This window comes from Prionailurus bengalensis, chromosome E3 (genome assembly GCF_016509475.1).
Source record: "Prionailurus bengalensis isolate Pbe53 chromosome E3, Fcat_Pben_1.1_paternal_pri, whole genome shotgun sequence".
NCBI lineage: Eukaryota > Metazoa > Chordata > Mammalia > Carnivora > Felidae > Prionailurus > Prionailurus bengalensis.
Window position 1 is genome coordinate 17,564,843 of NC_057357.1, and position 8,414 is coordinate 17,573,256.

Consider the following 8,414-nt stretch of genomic DNA (forward strand, 5'->3'; position numbering starts at 1 on the left):
AGCTTTGTCTTGTTTTTTCATTTGGAACATATTTCTCTGTCTCCTCCTTTTGTCTAATCCTCTGTGTTTGTTTCTGTGTACTAGGTCCATCAGCTATGTCTCCTAGTCTTAAAATTGGTGGCCTTGTGTACAAGACATCCTGTGGTATCCAGTAGCACAATCTCCTGGTTACCAGAACCAGGTGCTCCAGAAGTGTGCTTTTTGTGGGTTGCTTGTGTCCTCCTGTTGTGACTGATCTGTCACTACTGCAGACATGCTGGTCAGTGAGGCAGACCCTCAGCCCAGTTGTCAGCAATGACTGGCCATGACTACTGTGTGTGAACTTGTAGTTAGGGCTTGCATCCTGTGCTGCTGGCTGAGTAGCTACTTCATGTGTGCTGGTGGCTGGGGCTAGTTTGGGGCAGGAGCCACTCTGGAAGGGTTTCTGGTCCCAACCAGGACTACCTGCTGTGCCCTAGCAGTCACTTTAGAGGGAGACTGGTCCTGACCAATGCTGCCTGTCGGGTGTGGTGCAGTAGGAGAATCTTTGGAAAAGTGCCTGTTAGGGCAGATGGGTTGAGTGGGGTAGGTCCAAAGGGGAATGTCAGGGTGGGGCAAGCAGTGCTAGAATGAGAACGTGGATGGCATGAGAACTGGCTTCTGAACGCCTCTGGCCAGATAGCCTGAAAAAAGGCAAGAAAAATGGTGCTTATCAGCACTTCTGTTTTAGGAGAAACCTCCTGCAGAAACTTGCCCCTACAACACACACCCTAAAATTAGTCAATAAATCTCCTTCATTTATTACCAGGTGCTTTCATATGGATGCTTCTGTTTGGGGCTCTGACAAAGTGATACAGCGTGCTGGCCCCTTGATAGCAAAGACTTCATTTCCTATAGCCCTCAGGTATCCCAGAGTTAATTAAGCCTTGTTGATTTTCAAAGCTCCCAGAGGGAAGTCCTGCTCATTTTCAAAGCCAGACATCATGGGGCCTCTTCTTCCCCGTGCAGGTCCCCAGAGCCATGGGTGTCTGGTGTGGAGCTTGACCCTCTCAGTCCTCTGTGCCTGTGATATCCTTCTGACTTATGGGTCATTGTGATGGGGGTTTGGTGCCTGACCATGTCTCTGCCCCTCCTACCCTTCTTGATGTGACCTTCTCTTTATGTTTTTAGATGCAGAAGGTCTCTTCTGACAGTCTTCAGGTTGCTGTCAGGGTGAGTTGCATTACATGTTGCCTCAGAATGTCCATGGAAGAAGGTGAGCTCAGGATTCTCCTATTCTGCCATTTTCTCCCACTTTCTCAAAGCTATCAATAGCTTTTTCTTGACTAAGTTGCTCTGCTCTTCTTATAAAATCAATCAGCTCTTCTGTGTTTCTGGTGCCTGAAAATACTGTAAATAGTGCTGTTCTGTCCAATGGGAGCAGTTTTTAGGATGACATTTTAAATTTCTTCTGTTGCTTCCACATGTAGCATAAGAGTGTCTGTCCCTTCTCAAACATAGCCAATAGTCTTAATTTAATTATTGTATGAGTAGCTTCCCTGATATTTTCCATTGAGATGTTTTTCAGGGATGGCATTAGATATAGGCCATCTTACTGTCTAGGCCTATGCTATCCAATCAAAGATCTTTGTAAATTAATATTATTTTCTCCAAATACTCTGAGATGTTGACTAAATTCAGTATTGGTGGTAAGAGGTCTGGGTTGCACATCCTCTGTTCCTATGAGGATCAGACTGTGATCTCATTTGCAGCATAATTCTAATAGCTGCTGGGTTTCTGTGTCTAAATCAGTTGTTGGGACTCAATTCTATTTTTTTTTCTTTTCTTTTTTTTTTATGAAATTTATTGACAAATTGGTTTCCATACAACACCCAGTGCTCATCCCAAAAGGTGCCCTCCTCAATACCCATCACCCACCCTCTCCTCCCTCCCACCCCCCATCAACCCTCAGTTTGTTCTCAGTTTTTAAGTCTCTTATGCTTTGGCTCTCTCCCACTCTAACCTCTTTTTTTTTTCTTTTTTCCTCCCCTTCCCCCATGGGTTCCTGTTAAGTTTCTCAGAATCCACCTAAGAGTGAAACCATATGGTATCTGTATTTCTCTGTATGGCTTATTTCACTTAGCATCACACTCTCCAGTTCCATCCACGTTGCTACAAAAGGCCATATTTCATTTTTTCTCATTGCCACGTAGTATTCCATTGTGTATATAAACCACAATTTCCTTATCCATTCATCAGTTGATGGACATTTAGGTTCTTTCCATAACTTGGCTATTGTTGAGATTGCTGCTATCAACATTGGGGTACAAGTGCCCCTATGCATCAGTACTCCTGTATCCCTTGGGTAAATTCCTAGCAGTGCTATTGCTGGGTCATAGGGTAGGTCTATTTTTAATTTTCTGAGGAACCTCCACACTGCTTTCCAGAGCGGCTGCACCAGTTTGCATTCCCACCAACAGTGCAAGAGGGTTCCCGTTTGTCCACATCCTCTCCAGCATCTATAGTCTCCTGATTTGTTCATTTTGGCCACTCTGACTGGCGTGAGGTGATACCTGAGTGTGGTTTTGATTTGTATTTCCCTGATAAGGAGCGACATTGAACATCTTTTCATGTGCCTGTTGGCCATCTGGATGTCTTCTTTAGAGAAGTGTCTATTCATGTTTTCTGCCCATTTCTTCACTGGGTTATTTGTTTTTCGGGTGTGGAGTTTGGTGAGCTCTTTATAGATTTTGGATACTAGCCCTTTGTCCGATATGTCATTTGCAAATATCTTTTCCCATTCCATTGGTTGCCTTTTAGTTTTGTTGGTTGTTTCCTTTGCTGTGCAGAAGCTTTTTATCTTCATAAGGTCCCAGTAATTCACTTTTGCTTTTAATTCCCTTGTATCCTTTCTTTTATTAATGTGATGTATCACATTGATTTGCAAATATTGAACCTGCCCTGAAGCCCAGGAATGAATCCCACCTGATCATGGTGAATAATTCTTTTTATATGCTGCTGAATTCAATTTTCTAGGACCTTGTTGAGAATTTTTGCATCCATATTCATCAGGGATATTGGCCTGTAATTCTCCTTTTTTTGTGGGGTCTCTGTCTGGTTTGGGAATCAAAGTAATGCTGGCTTCATAGAATGAGTCCTGAATTTTTCCTTCTGTTTCTATTTTGGAACAGCTTTAGAAGGATAGATATTATCTCTGCTTTAAATGTGTGGTAGAATTCCCCTGGGAACCATCTGGCCCAGGACTCTTGTTTGTTGGGGCATTTTTGATAACTGATTCAATTTCTTCACTGGTTATGGGTCTGTTCAAATTTTCTATCTCTTCCCGTTTGAGTTTTGGTAGGGTGTGGGTGTCTAGGAATTTGTCCATTTCTTCCAGGTTGTCTTATTTGTTGGCATATAATTTTTCTTAGTATTCTGTAATAATTGCTTGTATTTCTGAGGATTTGTTGTCATAAATCCATTTTCATTCGTGATTGTATCTATTTAGGTCCTCTCTCTTTTCCTTTTGAGAAATCTGGTTAGGGGTTTATGAATTTTGTTTATTTTTTTCAAAAAACCAGCTCTTAGTTTCATTGACCTATTCTAATGTGTTTTTGGATTCTAGATTGTTTATGCTCTGATCTTTATTATTTCTCTTCTACTGCTGGACTTGGGGTTTCTTTGTTGTTCTTCTTCTAATTCCTTTAGGTTTGATGTTCCATTTTGTATTTGGGTTTTTTCTTGTTTCTTGAGATAGGCCTGGATTGCAATGTATTTTCCCCTTAGGACAGCCTTTGCTGCATCCCACAGGGCTTTGACTATCTTGTTTTCATTTTCATTTCTTTCCATATATTTTTAAATTTCTTCTTTAATTTCCTGGTCACCCATTCATTCTTTAGTAGGATGTTCTTTAACTCCATGCATTTGGAGGTTTTCCAAACTGTTTCCGGTGGTTGATTTCAAGTTTCATAGCATTATGATCTGAAAAGGGGCATTATATGATGTCAATTCTTTTATATTTATTGAGGGCTGTTTTGTGAACCAGCATGTGATCTATCTTGGAGAATGTTCCATGTGCACTCAAGAAGAATGTGTATTCTGTTGCTTTTGGATGAAAAGTTCTGAATATATCTGTCAAGTCCATCTGGTCCAGTGTATCATTCAGGGCCATTGTTTCTTTACTGATTTTCTGTCTAGATGATCTGTCCATTTTTGTAAGTGGAGAATTAAAGTCCCCTGAAATTACCACATTCTTACCAATAAGATTGCTTACATTTGTGAATGTTTTATATATTTGGATGCTTCCATATTCAGTGCATAAATATTTATAATTGTTATCTCTTCTTGATGGACAGACCCATAATTATGATACAATGCCCTTCTTCATCTCTTGTTACAGCCTTTAGTTTAAAATCTAGTTTGTATGATATAAGTATGGCTACTCCAGCTTTCTTTTGACTTCCAATAGCATGATAGATGCTTTCTCATCCCCTCACTTTCAATCTGAAGGCGTCCTCAAGTTTAAATATGTCTTTTGTAGACAGCAAATAGATAGATCTTGTTTTTTATCCATTCTGATACCCTATGTCTTTTGATTGGAGCATTTGGTCCATTTACATTCAGTGTTATTACTGAAAGTTACGGATTCAATGTCATTGTGTTATCTGTAGGTTTCATGTTTGCAGTGATTTCTCTGGTCCTTTGTGGTCTTTGCAATATTACACTCACAGAGTCCACTTAGGATCTCTTGTAGGGCTGTTTTAGAGATGATGAATTCCTTCAGTTTTTGTTTGGGAAGACCTTTATCTCTCCTTCTATTCTGAATGACAGACTTGCTGGATAAAGGATTCTCGGCTGCATATTTTTTCTGTTCATCACATTGAAAATTTCCTGCCACTCCTTTCTGGCTTGCCAAGTTTTAGTAGATAGGTCTGCTACTCCCCTTATGTGTCTACCCTTGTAGGTTAAGGCCCATTTGTTCTAGCTGCTTTCAGAATTGTCTTTTCTTTCTATTTTACTAGTTTCACTATAGTATGTTGTGCAGATCGATTCAAGTTATGGCTGAAGGGAGTTCTCTGTGCCTCATAGATTTCAATGTCTGTTTCCATCCCTAGATTGGGGAAGTTCTCAGCTATTATTTGTTCAAGTACACCTTCCGCCCCTTTCTCTCTCCCTTCTTCTGGAACTCCTATGATATGGATATTATTCCATTTCATTGAAGCACTTAGTTCTCTAATTCTCCCTTCATGGTCCAGAATTTTTTTTATCTCTCTTTTTCTCAGCTTCATCTTTTTCAGTAATTTTATCCTCTATTTTACTGATCTCCCCTCTGCCTCTTCAATCCTCACTGTCACTGAGTCCAGTTTATTTTGCACCTCAATTACAGCATTTTTAATTCATCATGACTATTTTTTAGTTCCTTTATCTGCTGCAATAGGTTCTCTGCTGTCTTCTATGCTTTTTTAAAGCCCAGTGATTAATTTTATGACTATCAATATACATTCTTGTTCAGTTATACTGTTTATATCTGTTTCTATCAATTCTTTAGCTGTCATTCCTTCCTGGAATTTCTTTTGAGGAGAATTAATCATCTTGGCTAGTTTTCTATCCCTTATATGTTTTAAAGCATTTTATGTGCCCTGTGCCTGTGAGCACTACTATATTCAGAGGTGTTTTTTTGGAGAGTGTTACTTGCTCTCTGTTGTTGTGACTCTAGTTGTTTTATCACCTTACTCATAGTGAGCACCAGGTGTGCACACACCAGGGATGCTTTGATTTGTTCACTCAAGTAGCACTAGAAAAGAAAACAAACAAAAACAGAAAAAAAAAACACCAGCTACATCAATATAATGGGCTGGTGGCATTGTTTATTGAGGAAGCCTTATCCCATACAAAGGGAGATGTGACAGGGGCAGGGAGAAAGAAAAGAAAAGAAAATTGACCGGGCAGAGAAACTCTATGGCTTAATCCAGAGAGAGAGAGGGAAAAATAAAGAAGGAGATATAGAACAGGTATAAAGAGAATAGATTGAATTTGTCTGCTTAAACAAACCAACAATGAGAATAACTAGACTAGAGGAAGGAAGAGATAAGAAGGAGAAAAGGAAGGGGGGGAAGGAAAAAATAAATATATACAAATATATATATGTACATATGTATATACAAATATATATATATATATATATTTGTCCAAAATTGTCCAAAATTAAATCATAAAATGCACAACCGCTGGGTGCCTTGGGACCAGTGGCAGTGCTGGTCTGGAGGAAGTGCTGTCTGGTTCTACAGCATCAGTCCTGTTCCAGTAGATATGCAGTTATCAAACATGAAGGGGAGTGGTTTGGTGTAGTTAGGTCCCACCTCCAATGTGGGCTTGCTGTCTGTTCCCTGAGTCTCCCCACCTTGTTGGTGATGGTGAGAAAAATGGCAACATCCCAGTCTCTCTTCCACAGAGTGAGTGTCCCAAACCACTCTGTTCAGGTTGTCCTCACAGTGCAATGGAGAAAATGAGGCAGTTTGTCCTGTTCTGCCAACTCCCGCGCCTCCCTGTTGCTTGGCTGGGATTTAAACCCTGATGTCTTCATTTTGGAGTGAAGATGGTTGCATAGGAGGACTCTGGGCTCACCTCATCCTGCTGATCACTTAGATTCCACTAACATCTGCCTAAATAACCCAGAAAAACACCAGAAGACTAGCAGAACGGACTCTCAGGAGACAAGCATAGACAATAGGCCCACAACAGGGTAGGAAGGGCAGAGAGGCAGTGCATGCTACATGGACTGGCAGAAGGGAGCCGGGTGGTGAAGGGGCAGGCCACCTGGAAAGGCAAAGCCCTTTGCAAAAGCAGAGGGGTTGGACTGCATGAGTTCTGACAGCCAGCAGGACTTAACATCTGGAATGTTAAAAGTCAACAATTCTGCTCTTAGAGAGCAGGGAGGGCAAGAGGACACCGGGAGGGAGAGTTGCTGAGCCCCAGAAGACAGAGCTCAGCTCAGCGGGAATAAAGGCGCCGGCAAGCACCATATCCCTCTCCCATCCCCCAGCCAAAACCACAAAGGGAACTAGTTCCCATCACTGAACTTGCTGGCACCACCCACTCAATGCTGTGCTTCTGTGGACCCATCCCTCTGACGGGTCTGCCTCCCTCCTGTGCTGCAGGGCCCCTCCCGCAGGGGCCCATTGAAGGCAAATTGAGCTAAGACTTCACCTCCCGCCCCTGTGCATCTTGCGGATCCACCTCAGCTAATACACCAGATCCCAATGAAGCAGCACTACATGCCTGGCAGTGTGCAAGTAGTCCAGACAGGGGCCACACCACTCCACAATGAGTCTGGCCCCTGGGAGAGGGGAAGATAAGGTACAACCAGTCTGACTGTGGTCCCAGTGGTGGGCTGGAGACAGACACTGGGTCAGACTGCAGCCCCACTGACCAACACAAGCTACTCAAGACAGCACAGGGGAAGAGCCCTGCAGTTTGGAGCCACCACAGGGACTATCCAAAATGATGAAACAGAAGAACTCTCCTTAAAAGAAACTCCATGAAGTAGTGACAGCTAACGAATTGATCAAAAACGATTTAACCAATATAATGGAACAAGAATTTAGAATAATAGTCATAAAATTAATCACTGGGCTTGAAAAAAGCGTAGAGGACAGCAGAGAATCTATTGCTACAGAGATTAAGGGACTAAGAAATAGTCGTGAGGAGCTAAAAAATGTTATAAATGAGGTGCAAAATAAAATAGAGGCGACCACAGCTTGGATTGAAGAGGCAGAGGAGAGAATAAGTGAATTAGAGATAAAATTATGGAAAAAGAGGAAGCTGAGAAAAAGAGAGATAAAAAAAATCCAGGACTATGAGGGGAAAATTAGAGAAGTAAGTGATGCAATCAAACGGAACAATATTCATATAATAGGAATTCCAGAAGAGGAAGAGAGAGAGAAAAGGGCTGAAGGTGTACTTGAACAAATCATAGCTGAGAAGTTTCCTGATCTGGGGAAGGAGAAAGGCACTGAAATCCAAGAGGCACAGAGAACTCCTTTGAGATGTAACTTGAATCGATCTGCACGACATATCATAGTGAAACTGGCAAAATACAAGAATAAAGACAGAATTCTGAAAGCAGCTAGGGATAAACACGCCCTAAAATATAAAGGGAGACTGATAAGACTAGTGACAGACCTATCTACTGAAACGTGGCAGGCCAGAAAGGAATGGCAGGAAATCTTCAATGTGATGAACAGAAAAAAAATGTGCAGCCAAGAATCCTTTATACAGCAAGTCTGTCATTCAGAATAGAAGGAGAGATAAAGGTCTTCCCAAACAAACAAAAACTGAAGGAATTCTTCACTACTAAACCAGCTCTACAAGAGATCCTAAGGGAGATTCTGTGAATTAAATGTTGCAAGGACCGCAAAGGTCCAGAGACATCACTACAAGTATGAAATCTACAGACA